This window comes from Stylophora pistillata, chromosome 5 (assembly GCF_964205215.1).
Source record: "Stylophora pistillata chromosome 5, jaStyPist1.2, whole genome shotgun sequence".
Lineage (NCBI taxonomy): Eukaryota > Metazoa > Cnidaria > Anthozoa > Scleractinia > Pocilloporidae > Stylophora > Stylophora pistillata.
In genome coordinates, this window is record NC_142523.1 from 23,266,646 (window position 1) to 23,283,458 (window position 16,813).

The 16,813-nt window shown below is 36.0% G+C and overlaps 1 long non-coding RNA gene across 2 annotated transcripts; it reads right to left on the reverse strand.

Moving 5' to 3' along the window:
- Positions 1-2,887: 2,887 nt before the first annotated feature.
- On the reverse strand, positions 2,888-15,915 carry LOC148730893 (uncharacterized). 2 transcript variants are annotated; one of them, XR_016001022.1, is made up of 5 exons: positions 15,784-15,915; positions 15,370-15,543; positions 8,171-13,916; positions 4,438-4,569; positions 2,888-4,038 (listed from the first exon to the last, which is right to left on the reverse strand). It is a non-coding gene; the product is annotated as an uncharacterized LOC148730893 (long non-coding RNA). The 2 variants fall into 2 exon arrangements; XR_016001023.1 differs by having other exon boundaries at positions 4,438-7,826.
- Between the last annotated feature and the right edge of the window lie 898 nt (positions 15,916-16,813).

Consider the following 16,813-nt stretch of genomic DNA (forward strand, 5'->3'; position numbering starts at 1 on the left):
TTTTAGAACATAGCTAGCAGAGTCGCGCAATCAAATTCATTATACGTAAGCGTGCTCAAAATCCCGATAGTGCACGCTGATAGCGTCAGCAAATCCGACTTCGCCAGAAATTTTTTTTTCGCGCGAGCGGCCATTGCTAGTGCGGGGAAAAATAATACATTTCGCGACAATAATGGATACAAACAGAAACTCGGCCTGCTAGTCCGAAAACGAAGACAATGTCTCGACCTTTTCCCATGGGCTAGAGTTCTTAAATGAGGCAGAAAAAGAGAAAAACAAAGGAAAAGGAGACTCGGCATCAGCGCCGTCACGATTCGCTTTAACTGATATTGTTGTCCGTTTTTCGCGTCGCATTTGATGCACAATTCCACCGGTTATGTTCTTAAACAATTGGTTCACGCTTTCAGCTGTGCACTATCGAGTTATGGAGCACGTGGGAAGTTTGGAGAGCACTCAAGAAGCTAGAGTTGCCCTCGGCTATCGCCTCGGGAAATTCTTACGCTTCTTTCGAGCTCTCCAAACTTCCCGCGTGCTCCATAACTCGATAGTGCACGCTAAAGCATGAACCAATTGTTAAATGGAGCACGCGGGAAGTTTGGAGAGCACGAAAGAAGCGTAAGAGTTGCCGGAGGCGATAGCCAAGGGGAACCCTAGCTTCTTTCGTGCTCTCCAAACTTCCCACTTGCTCCATAACTCGATGGTACACAGCTGAAAGCACGAACCAATTGTTTTAGAACATAGCTTGTGGAATTGTGCATCAAATCCGACGCGAAAAACGGACAACAATATCAGCTGAAGCGAATCGTGACGGCGCTGACGGCGAGTCTCCATTTCCGTTTTGTTTTATTTTTCCTTTTCTGCCTCATTTAAGAGCTCTAGCCCAAGGGAAAAGGTCGAAACATTGTCTTCGTTTCCGGACTAGTAGGCCGAGTTTTTGTTTGTATCCATTATTGTCGCGAAATATATTATTTTTCGCCGCGCTAACAATGGCCGCTCGCGCGAAAAAAAAAATTTCTGGCGAAGCGATTTGCTGACGCTATCAGCGTGCACTATCGAGATTTTGAGCACGCTTACGTCTATTGAATTTGATTGTGCGGCTCTGCAAGCAATGTTCTAACAGCGTTTTTCCTCGATATTGGATGAAGGACGTACTCAAGTCTAATCTCCTGGTCGTCAATGAATTTACTCTTGCAGTGCTCACACGCCATTACCTAGACTGGTACACTGCGGTGCCCATTGCTCAATCCCAGTCCGACAGTTTTTTATACTCCTTGTCAGCGATTGGTTGCTAGCGTGAGACAAGGCGCGGATAGGTCACGTGCAGTATCAGAGGCACAGATATTTTCGCAAGTAACGGTATTTTCCGATCCGACCTCAGTATCTCTAGTGTCGAATATTTGCAATCGGTATCGGCCTATCCTAATTAATTTTTTATGAAAAAAGGTTTTTCTCAGCATAGAAGGGGATTATACATGTATGTTAATCATCAAACAGACGAAGATGAAATGTGCGAAAAGAGTATCAACATCTTAAGATAGAAAAAGATTCATATACTATGTAGGTTCATCGAGTTACGAAGTTCTAACGTTCAAATTCGGTCGAATTGCACAGTGGTGGAAGTAGCTAGTGTAGGTCTATAAGGCGTTTACGGGGGTTTATGCTGGAGAAATGGCCTACTTTTGTCAATCTTATAATCTGGGTAAGTAAAGTGTCTAAACTTTAGCTTTCGTTCAGTCCAATTAACTTTGGATGATGTTAATTTTTACTCTTAATTATAGTGAGTAGCAAGAATTGAGCCTTTTTCCAGAATATCTTTCTATTCTGTTAAATATGTTGATGATCCGGAACTGTAGGTTTGATTTGATTCAGTAACAACTCACAATAAGAGTAACTATTGCAGTCAAAGTCGTTTATCTTTTTTTCCTGTGATCCATATTTTTATATTTACGATTCCCTGCTGATGTTACACATCGTCAACCTTTTGGTCAACTTTTATCACAATAAAAAACAAGACTACAAGACAGAAGTTTAGTTGAAACAGATGGCTGTCTGAGGAAGAAAAAGGAAGAGTGTACATTGTCATATTTCCTACATCAGTATTGTGTGTAGTAAATGGTTTGAACTCTGGGGTAACATGTGAAAGTGTAGTGTTGGGTGAGTGTAGTCCTGAGAAGGACTGTTGTCAGTGATGGAGACTGACGTTTCAAGGTGGAACCCTTATACCATTGCATAACCAATAGCGACTTTAGGCGTCATAAGGCAATCTAAGGCAACCTAAGGCCCAAGAGGAGGCTTTGAAACAGATGACCTGATTGCAGGTGGACCTGGCCTCAGTTATCATACTGACCCAGGACTGATACGGTACTATAACAAAGAAAGACAGGAAAAAGTACATTAAAGTTGTAATGTTACGAAAGTGTCATATTAGTTACCAATGTGCCACATGTAAGTTACCAATGTGTCACATGGGTTACAAATGTGCCTTACCAGGTTACAAAAGTGCCTTTTCATCTCTCTCTCTCTCTGTGTTTCCTCAATTCTGAAAGATGTAATTTCTGATATTTGATTGACATGGGAACAGCCTAGTCAGAAATTAATATTCTGACAGCAAGTTGAAAAGGTTTGCGTGGCATCACAGTAGTTTTGGATTATTTAAGCAAAAAAATGTAAGTCATTCTGGGTCAGTCAGTCTTAGGTTTGACTGCTGTCTTTTTTCTTATTTGATGTAATTTTGTTTTACAACTCTGTAAAATATCCATGCGTTTATTGATTTTTTGGTGTGATTAGTGCAGCACAGGTTATTTTTGTAGAACCCTTCAGTTTCAGTGAATGTAGTGTATTGCAGATTGTATTAGGGTACATCTACTACTAGACTGGTAGACTCATGCATCCTGAATAAACTTTTATTGATAACTCAGCTAGTATTTGAAGTGTTTGTTTTTAAATTGAAAACCCAAAGAATACCTGAAACAATCTAAAAGGCTGCTCAAAATGGTTTCGACTCTTCAGTGGATGGTATCTTCCATGCTGTTTTTGTTTCTTTCCTTGATAAAAGGTGTTGTGATTACTCCTTAACATGTCACGTTACAATGATGATACTACAGCTACTTTAAAGCATCCTTTGTTTTCACTTCATGTGCCATTTTACCCATTCACCCCTAAGATTGACCAGTATCTAATTTCTCCTTACAATATCACCCCTGAATCAAACAGTAAGACTGTCACTGGAATATAGGAAATGATCATCAACAGAAGAAGCTCTTTATTGTTAAACATATTCTCCTTGTCAGCACCTTATAAAATGTATAAGAAACAGTATTGAGAATATGCATACTGATGTTATGAGGTAAAAAAATTAGTTTGGTTATAGCCCCTTTGTTTATAACCCTCTAACCTTCAAGAGTGACTGCCATCTAATACTCTCTACAGCATCTTTCTGAATTAAACATTATGCTCATGAGAATAATGGAAATGACCAGCAATGAAAGAGACTTTCAATTGTTAGCCAATTCACCTAGTTAGTAGCTAAAGAAATCTGAAGAAAAAAATAATTATAGAGAATGCATACTGATGTTAGGGTGAATATAATTATAACCAGTATATCAATATTCATGTCTAAGTATCTGTGCATATAGTTCAAAGCCCTGATCTTAATTTTTTGACATTTTCATGCCCTAATACATTGATACAATAGTTTGATATGTAATAAAATTTCTAAAATTTCATAGTTGCTTATGAAGGCCATATATTCATTTTTCGGATGATCTCCCAGCTATGGACATCGTCAGTTGACATACTAGTTGTCCAAAAAGTTTTAAATAAATTAAATAGTATGCTGGAAACCCCCAAAAAATCATAAATGTTTAGGGCTCACAGATAGATTAGCCACACATGGGTATGTTGAAAAAGTATGAACTAATTGAAACAATTGCCCTCTTTTGGTAGAAAATCACTTGGGCATGGAAATCAAATTAATTCAGGAGTCAAGGCTAATCCATGCACTGGCACAGCCACAGCACCCTGCTCCAACACATCTGCCTAAAAAGGAAAAGAATGAAAAAAAAAAAGAAGGAACTGACAAAAAGAAGGCAGGCTCCTGCAGTTCCAACCACTTCTGCCTCAACACAGGATTCTGCAGTTAAAGGTTTGGAGGTTTATGATCAAACCATAAATTCTTCTGTCTGTTTGTTATACATTTTTGAACAATAGTCTCTGAGAATTTACCAGCATGTCAACTTGGTAATAACACTGGTAATAACTTGGTAATAACACTGGTAATAACTTGGTAATAACACTGGTAATAACTTATCTCTTTAACCTTTTACACCCTTAGATCAATATGCATGTTCCAGGGTGTCAAGTGACAACTGACAGTCAGAAAATAGGAATGACAATGGCCCAAAAGAAAAAAAAAAATTAATAAATAGGAATTCTCACCCCAAAATAGTAAAAAAATTGGAGGATTTCTTTGAGTTCTATCCTCCCAGCACTGACCCAACAGCAACTCTGTTCCACAACCCAATGCTTTGATATTTAACAGGCACCAAAACATACATCCACAATGCATTGCTGTATAAACAAAAGCAAGTGTTACCATCTATGTTACTAAGCACAACTCATCCAACAACAATTACCATATTCCATTCCAATTTCATCAGATACATCACAAGATGCCTTTAATTTAAGTCATTAGTCCTTTAAAACTGTGAGAATGATAAGCAACAATAACTGTTTTGACAAACCAAAACAATATCAAAGTTTACCGTCACCAAATGTATGTCTGCCTTACAATAAAAGCCAACCCCCACTTTTGAACATCAACAGCCAAAAAGTCCAACACTATACTGTTTTCGCTCTTTTAGCAGATTGGGTAACCTTAGATTTGCTGGTTTTTTTTGGCAGCATTTGCTGTTGAGGGCCTGGCCTTTTCTAACAGTTTGTGCCGTTTGTCAGTCAACAATTTTCTCTTTTGTCCTATTTTTTTCCAAGCTTTGCATTGCTTGGTCTTGCTTGGTCTTAGAAGTGTTAAGCATCATTGTGGCTACATTTAATTTAACAGTTTATCTGTTGACAGTTGTTGCTGAAAGGGTATCATGTAGTTTTGATGTTGCATGACTCATTAATTCATCAGTTGCTTTCAAGTCTGCTTTTACTACTTCTTCCTCTCACATCAGAGTATCCTCTCACTATCTTGGAGGGACTGTCTTGATTTAGCCATCTCTTTTTTAGCTTTCTGCATTTTTTCTGCCATGCTCCTTCTTTTGCTCAGCTTCCTCCCTCCTCCTCTCATCAAGTTTTTCTGCCTTTGGTTGTGCCTGATTAATGTAGTGTGAGCTGATTGATCTCTTCAATCCTTTTGTGATTGCAATGTTCTCAGGTTGACTATTAACTGGATCATAAAACCTGACTGCCTTCTTTACAGTGCACAGACCTTTAATTGTCACTCATAAAAGCTTCAAACTGGTCTTTTTTGACATGAAGTCTCAGTTTTTGTTGAACTTATCAATTTTAATGGCAATTTCATTTAAAATATTTCAAAATGTTTCTGTGTACCTAGTAAAACCCTAAACAAATTGGAAAAAATAGGAGGCAGGCCAAAAAATATTAAAAAATAAGAACTTGACACCCTGATGTTTTCCATAGATTTCCTAGGGTGCTAACAAGGAGAATTTTTTTGGACAATCACGAGCTTTTTTAGTTGATGATTATTTGTTATTGTTATAACCTTAATCTTTATCCATTGACCTTAACCGCCTCCCGGTTAGCTCAATGGATAGAGCGCTGGACTATTGTGCGGGAGGTCGAGGGTTTGAGCCCCGGCTGGACCAACACTCAGGGTCTTAAAAAAATTGAGAAGAATATGCTACCTTTCTATAACGTTAAGAAATGATTAGATATTCTAGTCTTCTTGGATAGGGACGAATAAATGGAGGTCCCGTCTCCTGCAGGGTTAGGGGCAGGAGACGTTAATTTCCCACGCACGAGATTACTGTGTGTTGGATGTCCTCCCCTGGGGTGGGATGGGTGGGTAAAATAAGTACACTTTTAGTACACTACTTCTGTAATCAAAGAGTACAGCAAAAAAGATACACAAAGTATACTTTCAGTAGACTTGAAGTATAGTTTACAGAGCTACTAAAAGTATATTTGTAATATACTTGTTCCCACCTGAAAATGGAACATCCAAAAGTATACTTGAAGTATACTTGAAAGGTACTGAAAATTTTGCAGTGCACTCTCAGCATACTTCACGAGTAAAACCACTTGTGGCAAACTGACTAGTACAGATATTCATTCATAATATCTTGAATGTATTCAAGATATTATGAATGAATGGCAGCATACTTAAAGTGCACTTCCCTTGCAAACTGGATCTTGGAATTCCCAAAAAAGCTTAGAAATTCCCCCAAAAACCTAGAAATGCCCAAAAATTCCATGTTTATAGCCAACAGGACTTGGAATTCCAAAGAATATTCCTAGGGATTCTTAAAAATTCCAACTCAGAGCACCAATGACTTCCCTGAAATACTGTGAATCTAAAAACTTGCTGGAAATTCCTTGGAATTTATAGGAATTTTTAGCAATGTTTAAGAATTACTGGGAACTTTAGGAAAACTGCAAGGCAACTAATATCAAATAAATGCATGCATTAACTCCCAACTTAAAATTCAAGTTGTCAATGAAATTTATTTACATGCACCGTCAGTGTGAAATAGTTATTCATGCCCTTATTTTGTCAAAATTGGATTATTGTAATGTTCTTCTATCTGGCCTAGAGCAGTCACAAATTAATAGACTACAGTATGTACAAAATTCAGCTGCCCGCCTGCTCACAGCCACCAACAGATACTTAGAAGCCTCCATTGGCTGCCTGTGTCTGCCTATATTGATTTTAAGATACTTCTTCTCGTTTTAAAGTATTAAATGGTCTGAGTCCTCTGTATCTTGTGTGAGGGCCACAAGTTTATTAGCTATGCTATTATGTGTTACCCTCGTAAAATAAAGTCTTTATTATCTTCGTGTAGTGTTGAGACTGTACATCCTAATAGAAACCTAAGATCTTCTAAGAAAAAACTCTTAATGGTACCTAAACGCAATCTTAAAACATATGAATATAGAGCATACTCTCATGGAGCTCCTACTCTGTGGAATGCCTTGCTGGATGATATATGACAAGTGGACCTTTTGACAACATTTAAGTCTAAACTTAAAACCCATTTATTTAGGCAGTTGTAGTTTTGCTTTCTTTGAATTTTCACTAGTCTTTTATTTCACTTTAATTCTTAATTGACTACATTTTTCTTTCACTATTATTGTAAAGCACAGCTGGATCTTTGAGAAGCGTTGCGCTGTATAAGCTATGTATTATTATTATAACTCAGGTTTACATGTTAATTGTTATTTTGCTGTTGTAAATTATATTAACACCAACATGTAGTAATATTAGGATGAAATTTCTTTTTCTTTTCTTAAAAACTTTCTAAAAGTTATCCTCAATTATAGCTTTTCATTTAAAATAGTCCTAGTGAATCAGTAAATTTGGTTTGACACAAATTGTCAATAAAATCTGTTGATTCTTTCTCATGAAATGCAACAGCTTGGGTTATGTTTATTGCAATAAATACTATTCATCAAAAAATAGTCTTTAAAGAATCATTTCATTTGGGATGATGACACAAATGGTATTTTATCCTCTCCTCCCTTAGTCAGGGTTTGACTTAACTTAATGTGGTTGTAACTTCTTTGGATAAAACTCTTGTGTGTAAAAATTCAAATGTAAGCTGTCAAGCAGCATCTTCATGCTCTGCTGTTTGTTTTTGTTGATTCTGCAATGCAAGTTGAAATTCAAAGATTTCTTCTCAATTTTGACTGAACATTCTTGGGAGAGAAGGGCTTAATTGCAGTTAAATAATTGATTTTTTAATTACATTCTTGTTGTAACTGTAATAATTAGTTCGATGAAGTTATCCCAAACTGCAGACTAAGCAGCTGTTTGTCTTTTTCTGCTGGGCTCACAGCTTGCCAAACGTGACTAAAATAATCCCGAAACCCTTAGCTCACTGATAGATTTATTTCATTGTAAAGCGTAAGCTTAAGAAACTGTGGCATGCAAGTGACCGATTCGATTCTCAGGTTTAATCACGTACCAAACATCACAATTTGTACTCACCACAAACTTTCAGAATCCATAGCTTTATAAATGGCCCCTCGACCCTTGGAGCGGCCAGTTGATAATTGTTGTCCCTTCTTTTAGCTTCACGGCGCCAACGACTTGATTTTCATAACAACACTCACACTATTCTCGTTTTTCCATTGAACAACTGTAAAACCAATCTTTAGAGATGTCATATGAAGCAAAACAGTCGAGAAAAGAAATAACTTAACGCACGAGCGATCAACGGATGAAAAGTACATTCAAAGATGAGCGCCAAATGGAATTTCCTTTGTTTCCAATCACGGGTAAGATCACGTGTATATTTTGGGCATTGTCATTGGCTTGTAAAGAGAATCCGCTGGCTTATCTGGAGAAGAATCGAGCGTACTATAAATGCAAGACTTTTGGCCGAAAGCTGTCGAGGAAACAGACTCGAAACACTGACTTGAGTTGTGTTCACGGCAAAGGTGAGAAACAACAGTGTACCTTCTTGATGTGTAATAGCGTTGAAGAGTAATAAAGTAGATGTACCAGTGCCCATATCAACGAAGTTGGATCGTAACAAGCGTTCAGCGACACGTTCCAACACTGCAATCTCAATAATTTCCTCAGTCTTTCGCTTCCACTGAGCTAGCAGCGGTGCCAACAGAGTCAAGTGCGTCTCATAACGACGAAACATTTGTACACGAGAAGGAAGCGATTATAGTACGTTAGAATTCTTGCCTACAAATGAATGCATGTGCACATTCCGAAGCGTTGACCCCTGCTTATGATTTTGTTATGTTTCATGATTTTGGCACATCTCCGGACACGAGACTTATTTTGCATCACAATAAAAGCTTTTGACTTTGGAATCCAAGCGGCCTTTGAGTTTAGAAAGCAAATCTGTGATATGAGTACATTGGATTTAAACTGACAATTTACACTTAATGTAACTGCCTTATGAAAAATGCATTTTCATGTTAAGATTTTACTAAAACTTAGTTTAAATAAAAAATTTCATGATAAGCATGTACAGGTATATACATCTCTTGGTACACTTTGTTTAGCATGTCTTTTATTGAACCAATAATTTATTAGAGTTTTAAGCCTCTAAAATTACTCCTTGTCTTAAAACCTTCATATTCAAGGTATTGATAATTTCTTGGAATTATTTGGATTTCAGGGTTATTTAATTTGCTTCAAATTCAATTCCCATGAATTCCCAGAATTCCACCCTTCTTAACTTAAAGGTAGTTTGTACAGCTGAGAAGTCTTAGGAATTCCTAAGAATTCCAAGTCCTCACAAAACTGGAACCTTCCTTTCCCAGAAATTTGCAGTAATTCCAAGCTTTCAAACCAGAGCTTGTTTGCACATTGAAAATGTTTGAGAATTCCTAGGAATTCCAAGTCCTCACAAAACTGGAACCTTCCTTTCCCAGAAATTCCCAGTAATTCCAAGCTTTTCATATCAGAGCTTATTTGCATAGTTGGGAATGTTTGAGAATTCCTAGGAATTCCTAGAAAACTGGGAATTCAGTTTGCAAGGGTTGTACCCTACATCAACAACAAAGAAAATGATTTTCACTTAAGCAGTATACTTAAAGTGTACTCTTACCCTACATCAACAACAAAGAAAGTGATTTTCACTTGAGCAGTATACTTAAGTATACTTGTACCCTACATCAACAACAAAGCAAATGACTTTCACTTGAGCAGTATACTTAAAGTGTACTTCAGAAAGGGTACTACAAATGTACTTAAGTAAGTACATTACTATTGAAGTATTATTAAAGTATGATTGCAGTATAACCACTCTTGATGCAGTATACTTCTAATATACTTAAAGTATACTTCAAGGCTATCTTTTTTGGTAAGGGTAGGACCCCATTGATACCAGTGTTTACTACACTGAAGGGGCTATCCTGTATAAATATAGATGTCTACTCTACTTAATGTTTGTTGTATAGAGAAATTGAATGCTGGTGACCCTTATGGGTAACAACAATTAAAGGAGTATTTCTATTTTAAGTTGGAGATGAAAAATTATGTGATGCACATACTGGTAATTACAAAATCATTTTACTAAGATAGACTTCCTTCTTTAATGTCATGTATTTCCAGATCATGTGTCAAGCCCTGATTACTACTTGCCGGGTGAACATGAAAAATTACAGCGAACAAAAGATTCACTATTAAAAATGTTTATGCAAGTACTCATTGTTGGGCTGTATTATTTCTCTCCCTAAATGTTGAGAAACCAAGTCATTGTTTTGTATTGTAATTGTTACAATTAAGTGCAGTTTTTGCTTTTGTCTCCTAATGGAAAAATCTCTCTTTTTGTCTTTAATTAACTCTTGAAATCTTGAAAGAATCCACCAAATTGTATCTTGTTTGTCTGTAGTATATTGATCATGCTCAAGAAGTCAATGACGAAATTATCTATCAAATTGTACAGTGTATATTTACGTAAATGGCCAAAATGAAACATTCATTCATTATTTATTTTGCAGAAACAATGCTTGAAGGATTTGTACATTTATCAACAACAGTAAGAACAGTGAAAAAATTACTTCAACAAACTACTTTAGCTGTAACCTCCAATCTTCTGATGATGAAAAAGTTAAAACTGTCTGCTATTCTCCAAAGAAAATAACCAACTTGCAGCAAGTTGTAAATGAAAAGGAAGTCCTTGGCGCCATGAAGTTAAAAGAAGGGACAACAGTTATCGACTGGCCGGTATAAGGGTCAAGTTGCCATTTATAAAACTACGGATTCTGAAAGTTTGTGGTGAGTACAAATTGCGATATTTGGAACAAATCAGTCACTTGCATGCCACAGTTTCTTAAGCTTATGCTTTACAATGAAATAAATCTATCATTAGGCTAAAGGTTTCAGGGTTATTTTAGTCGCGTTTGGCATTAGCTGCAAGCCAGCAAAAAAAGACAAGCAGCTGCTTAGTCTGTAGTTTGGGATAACTTAATTGCAATTAATTATTACAGTTACAACAAGAATTTAATTTTATAAAAAATCAATTATTTAACTGTAATCAAGCCCTTCACTCCTAAGAGTGTTCAGTCAAAATTGAGAAGAAATCTCTCAATTTCAACTTGCAGAATCAACAAAAACAAACAACATAGCCAGAAGCAGGAGAAAAACCAAATATACCGGAAGCAGGAGAGGCATTCCCAAAACAGCAAGACAATAAGATGAACTTTATTACTTGTAACTATATATTGAATGCAAACCAATTTTAAATTTCTACTGTATTTAAATCTTTCTTGAAATACATGATTGTAATCACAGTCTCTTTAATTAACTTCAATTGAAATAAATTTTTAATCATTCTGTCATTCTTCTACTATAATCATTTTAGTTGTTTCCATTGAGAACTGTTAGAAGTACAAATTTAGCAACTTAAAACTAGAAAAAAATTAGGTCGCTCTGTGCGGGAGCAACCACAACATATCTCACAATTAATAGCTAGCTGCCATTAATACTTTTTGTCACATATATGTCAAATGCATGTCACATATATGTTGCATATATTTTTTATTTATTTGTGTAAAATCTATATGTCCACATAATTTTATATGTCACATAACTGCACATAGGTTCCAAATTCCTACATTTGACACATGTGTGACATATATGTGACACATATGTGACATATATGTTACATGTATCTGACATATATGTCACATACATGTAACATATATGTCACATACATATGTAGCAGGTATATGTAAAATATATGTGGTTTTGGTAAGGGATGGTTCACAGTCAACCATAGTCTGACCAAAAACATTCACTGTCAAGAGTATTTGATCATATAATATAAAAGCTGATGCGTTTGAGAAGTGCAAAACTGATTTAACTAATAATTATTTATCAACTGGAAAGTATCACCAAAATAAAGGACTACTGACCATGGAATACCAGGGGAAACCATGTCCAATGTGCTAATGGCACTTAAAAACTCAGTGGATAAGAAAAAAGATGAAATGGTGAGTGAATATTAAATTTGAAGGCACTTGCACTTTTCATTGATTTAATGTTGCAATTGGAACCTTTATTGTGTCAAAAATTATACGATAAGAATCACTTTTTTCCCCCAACTATGGAATAACATGTAAGACCATGTAACAACCTAAACAGTGTTCCACAAGTATCCTACAGTTTTTCTATTTTCAACTTGTTTTTTTTTTTCACTCTTGTCTATTTGTTCATGGCAATTTACAGCTAGTTTCATCTTGGTGTGCAAAACTAAAACACACAGATTGTAGGAGTAAAATTAATGAGCTGTGTCCTTTTTCTCATCTTTGGGTGTACATTCACCTCACGTCGCATTCTATCATGCATAATTTACACAAGAAACTAGCAGGGCTCAGGAGCATGTCCTGAAGTAAACTTTTGTTGCCCATAACTAAGATTACTACACTTAAATGCCCAATGTAGTCTGTCCAGCTATGCCTTACAGCACGCGTGAACAATTCCTTGGGAAACTGAAACATGATATCATAGCCACAATAATTTACATAAAATCCCCCGATGAGTGGGCAACCACAAAACAGGTCTGTAGGGATGAAATGTAGTTGATTAATTTTTTTCTGCCTATCACACGTTAAACATTTTGTGTGAATACTCCAAAGAGCAAAAAAATAGATAACTTTGGGAGAAAAAGAGAAGTGCATCTTTTTTATGTGCTAGTTGCGTGGAGAGCATGAATCAGGGTTTCCTCCTTTTCATTATTGTTACCAAAAGGTAAATATTTCTGTTTATTTTTCCTTAGAGCAGCATATGGATCCTTGCTTGTTTTAGTTTCATTTTGGACATACTGGTTCTAATCTTCAGTGCATCGTTTCTTGGGTGAAGAGGGATGTTTGGATTCTTTCTTTCGTTCAAGAGTCCTCTTTGTTTTGGACCTCTTGGCCAGCATGCTGTTAACAGGGACTTGAACTTCATATTGTTTTTGCATCATTAATGCAAATTCTCCAACTCTGTTCTGAAATCTTCTTTTCTTGGGGTACCCAGGTACTGGTAATGGAAGGTAATTTCCAAAGAATGTTTGGAGTTGATTAAACAATGTTTGCGACGAGTTTTCCTTTACATGGACAGTTTGAAAAGTTGTGAACTTACTGTGTAAGATTTCAAGAGAACTTTCATTCTTTGAGGGCACTTACATCTTCAATATTGTATGTCAGAGATGTTAGTCCTTTTAAAAGTTTCTACCTACATATTATTGCCTCTTGCTTGATTTGGCTCTCAATACCTTTCATTTTCTGGTGTGAGACTACTGCTTTGTCAACTTGCTGATTTTCTGGTATGTTTTGATCAAGAACGTTGTCATTTTCTTCATTAGTTTTGTATTTAGTACAATCAGCAAACACATGCTCTTTGTCTAGCGATAGATAAGGGTTTTCAGGATATTTTTCTAGCAATGTACCCCACTGCCATTTTGGGTAGTAGTTAAAAATTGTAAAAAAAGCTTGCATAGGAGCCCAGTGTGGCAAAAATCAGGACAGTTACATTGTAACATTACATCCCCAGCACCAAAAGACAGGTTGTTCCTGTGTTTCTTGAGAGTGATCTCACTTAGAATTGACCAACTTCTGTGCCGGTACAAACTTCCTTAAGGTGCTGGGGTTCTACTTCATCAGCTGATCTTATCCGTTGTCTGCAATGGTTAACAAATGGTCTGGGTTTATTGTGCAAGTATTTTGGCACATCTAAGTTGTAACACCTGTACTGTTCACTGCACCTTGTATTGAGCTCCGCATACCTGGAAAATAAACAGCTTTTTGGTGTGCTGTTTGTAATGTTAATAGTGATATCTGACTTTCAAATGTTTCAGATTTGTTACATTAACAGGGTGTCAAGTGGCAAATGACACTTAGAAAATAGGAATGACAGAGGCCAAAAAATAGGAAATAAATAGGAATTCTCACCCCAAAATAGGAAAAAATAGGAGGATTTGTTTGAGTTCTATCCTCTTAACACTCCCAACAGCAACTCTGTTCCACAACCCAAGCTTTAATATTCAACAGGCACCATGGCATTCATCCACAATGCATTGCCGTATAAACAAAAACAAGTGTTATTACCTATGTTACCACGCACAACTCATCCTACAGCAATTACCAGATTCCAAATTTCATCAGATACATCACAAGATGCCTTTAATTTAAGTCATTAGTCCTTTAAAACTGTGAGAATTACAAGCAACAATAATTTTTTGACAAACCAAAACAATATCAAAGTTCACTGTCACCAAATATATGTCTGCCTTACAATAAAAGCTAACCATGACTTTTGAACATCACTAACCAAAAAGTCCAACACTATACTGTTTTAATTTGCTCTTTTAGCAAAAGGACTGAGGAACTCTGGGCTCGAGTTTCAGAAGAAAATCACTCAAAGGCTTCAAACTGGTCTTTTTTGACATGAAGTTTTAGTTTTTGTAGAATTTATCAATTTTATTGGCAATTTTATTTCAAATATTTCAAAATGTTTCGTTGTACCTAGTAAAACCCTAAAAATTAGGAAAAACTAGGAAGTTCATGAAAAAAATAGGGGAAAATAGGGGGCAGGCCAAAAAATAGGAAAAATAGAAACTTCACACAGTGCGCTGAGTAGCTCAAACCTATTTCCAGCACATTTACTTTGCTGGAACAATAGTACTACTCTATCAGTTGATGCTTTGTTTAACAAATTATGATCATTTTCTTGGCATACTAGGTTAACAACAGTGTAACCTAAAGCTTTAATTGGTTATAACTCGAAGACGAGTTTTTTATTATAATTGAACTGTAATCAGTATGCTAAGATGTAACTTAAAAAGTTTAAAAAAGATTGGGAGTGGATTCAGAACCATCGTAAATAATATAAAATTTAAGGTGCAATTTAGCATACTGATGACAAACTGATAATAAAAACGGGTCACTGAGCTTGTTTTCTAGTTATTACAACTGAAAGCTAAAATGAGGAGTGTTTTCCACAGGTTATACTGTTGCTATGGTAACCTGTTATGCCAAAAAAATTCTTGTAAGTTTTAAGCAAGGATTGTACATTTGTTTGGTACCAGTACTATAGCATCAACTGATAAAGAGTGGTAATATTGATCCATCAAAGTATACCTGCAGGAATGTGCCGATAAAAGGTTGGACCCACCTTAATCCATACAATGAGCATGAGAATTTTTGGAATTTGCTAACTGCATTAGTATCTACACGTACCTTCTGTATTTGTCAGATAAAAAATTCCTCCACAAGTGTTGTAATCATTCCTCTGAGGTTGTTATTTTGGTAGTTCGGGTACTAGTATTTCAAGGACTCATTCTGTCATTCAATGCCATTGTTGGTGTTGATACTCAACATAAATCTGTCTTGCCCGAATGCCCACACCCATTGCTGTAATGTAAAACAAATTAAAGGAAACTCTAACTTTAAAGTGAACTGGTGCTGATGCATGTTAGCAGCTCAGTCAGCATCAATTCATGATTATACATGAATAAGTTAGACAAGGTAGTGCATGTCAGGTAAAAAAGAGGTAATTAGGCTTGCAGAGGCAAGCTTTCTTTCTCTCCATAGTTACGGTGTATCACAGATAAGTGGAAAACTGTGTGCTGTGTGCAATATTTCATTTCTCACCTCAGACTCGATGGGCCAAGTTTTTTCAAATCAATTCTTGAGCTTGCCAGGATTAGCCAGCCAAAGTGCACTCTCCTTAAGGAAAGAAATTTTTTTCAAACAACTCTTCTGTTGATGATTTTGCAATGTTGTGTAGCAATGTCAGGACCTCTTCCCTGCTGTCAGTCAACCCATTTTCAGACTTTTGTAGCCATCGCTCCCAGTACTGTTCATGATGGAAGTCACAAATATATGTAGTTGTAGCTGTTAAACCAAATTAAAAGGGAAAATTTATGTACTTTTAATTTTGAAACAGTTGGTAGTCATTTGAAAGAAATATAAGATAAAGTACAATAATGAAGGATGTAACTCCTATGGCATCAGCCTACTTGTTATTATTATTATTATTATTATTAAATTTAAATTTATACCGCACAGTTTCTATAAAAATATTCAACTGAATGAATAAGCTTGTAAGCTTAACTTTGTGGTTTCGCCTGCTTGGAAATCTCCAGATCTGTAACTGAATACCTAAATAACTAAGGTCCAAATGTATGCCCTTGTTTTCCAATCCCTAGATGAATCGAGGGTATTAGGATTGTATTGTTGTTACTTACTCTTTCAACATCTTGTTTGCACTTTGAATCTGCAGGGCCTAATCTAATGAAGCCTTGCACAAATACAAGTTGCAAAACATCTGTAACTCCTTCACAACTTTGAAGCAGCTTATTTTAATGAATAATTTTAATTTATGGACCATTCTTGTCCTACTGTCCAGTATCTGCTTTCCTTGTTTCTCTTTTTCTAATTGCCACAATAGTCATGCAGTACTGTACTACCATCATTTTTATATTTTTAATTCATTCATATAATTTCAATTGTTGTTAAATCTCATACTAAGCTATAATTTTAGACAGAGGGCCATGGGACCATCAATGAAACCTGGAAGTTTGTCACCCTCTCTAAATAATGTCTTACTCTGTACATTCTACTGAAAAAATTCAAGTTAAGGGAAACAAAGTTTTGATTGAAAAAGGAATAGTTTTAAAGT